The sequence below is a fragment of the Etheostoma cragini genome, chromosome 1 (genome assembly GCF_013103735.1).
Source record: "Etheostoma cragini isolate CJK2018 chromosome 1, CSU_Ecrag_1.0, whole genome shotgun sequence".
Taxonomy (NCBI): Eukaryota; Metazoa; Chordata; class Actinopteri; order Perciformes; family Percidae; genus Etheostoma; species Etheostoma cragini.
The window spans coordinates 19,121,558-19,123,198 of NC_048407.1; positions in this window are offsets into that span (position 1 = coordinate 19,121,558).

The window sequence follows — 1,641 nt, forward strand, 5'->3', positions numbered from 1 at the left end:
GCGCGCTTTTTAGTTCCAGTTAAAAGACGTGCTGCAGAATTTTGGACTAACTGTAAGCGTGAAAGTGCTTTGTGACTTTTACCAATATAAAGTGCATTACAGTAGTCTAATCGAGAAGAAATAAAAGCATGTATAGCTTATCAAAACTTTGATATGTAAGAGCTCTGTACGATCATACGTCCGCAGAGAGTCAGTGGTCTTGATGATACTCAATAAAAACAGTATAAAACTCGTAACAGTCAGGAGAGCCAAACGGCGAACCAGCCACGCCGGCGCCATCATGGATCAGTTCAGGTAATTAAGCTAATTAAGACTGTCAGCTCCACAAAACTCTCTGTGTACTTCTCAGTATGGCTATGTTTACAAAATGGTGCTGTCCGGCGACTTTCACGCGCAGAAGCTCGAGGGATGCGTTTTACATCACCGCTGACAAAGAACAACAGCAACGGTCAACTTTGGAGACAAAGAGTACATAAAAACTAGAAGATTATTACCTCTTATGAAGAGCCCCTCATGTTTTTTAATCCACTGTTTCTTTCTTTAGCTACTAGCAACTGGTGGGGGAGAGGTGGGGGTGGTGCACGACCACCAAAGGCTTTATTATGTGGACAGTGTTGTTGTCTTTACTTAGAATTCCTCATGGGGGTAACAGAAACTATGTACCATAGCTTAAAGACCCCTAAGGTTGTTCCTTTAATTCCTCACCCATCTGCACATGACCTGTGACAACTTCATGAGATGTAAAGGGGCATGACGTGGACATAACTGTCTAAAAGGGCAAACTCAGTTGTATTTCAAACTAACTACATTGACAGGTTGCACAAACCTTCCTTTTGATCCAGTCTTGTTGTCAGGACCTAGCTGTGACAAGACAAAGTGTGGACCTTTGGCACTGTCTGCATCAAACACGTCCATGCTAGCTTCTCCAGCCGGCACAGACTTAGGACCAGGTCTTTGCCGAGGGGTACGTTTGCGGGACTTTCGTGGCACCTCTGTGTTGTCATTGTAAGAGACGGTGCTCATGATACTGAAGTTAGAGAGAGAGTCTTCCATCCAGATGCTGCTACTCTGCTCTGAGTCCAGGGACGTTTCATCCTGGCAGGACATCTGGCTGTCATCAAACAGGTCTTGTGGAGGTGGAGAGATGTTCAGTATGGTGCGGCGCTTAGATGGGGTCATCTGGTGATGTGGCTGGGCGTCCTGGGATGTTATGCCTCGTCCTCCTCCTAGCTCACTGCTGCCCCTGCTGCATTTACCATTCCCACCTTCTGCGCCGACAACATCTGGAACCGCTCTGATACTCCTGGTGTCCTCCAGCTCAACATTGGTGCTGTGAACTTGGTTCTGTGCACTGGCTGAAGCACTGGAATGCATGGTGGGGCTGGAAGAGTTGGGAAAAGCACTTCGGGGGCCTTCCATGGTCATAGAGGAGGACATGGCATCTACAGTGCAAATAATAAGACAGTGAATAAAGGCCTCTCAACCAGTGTTGGCTAGCAGTCCGATTTAAGCAGCAAAATTTGTTCATGATTTTTTATTTTTTGTTCAGTGTGCGTGCGCGCATGTGTGTGTGTGCGTGCGTGTGTGTGTGTGTGTGTGTGTGTGTGTGTGTGTGTGTGTGTGTGTGTGTGTGTGTGTGTG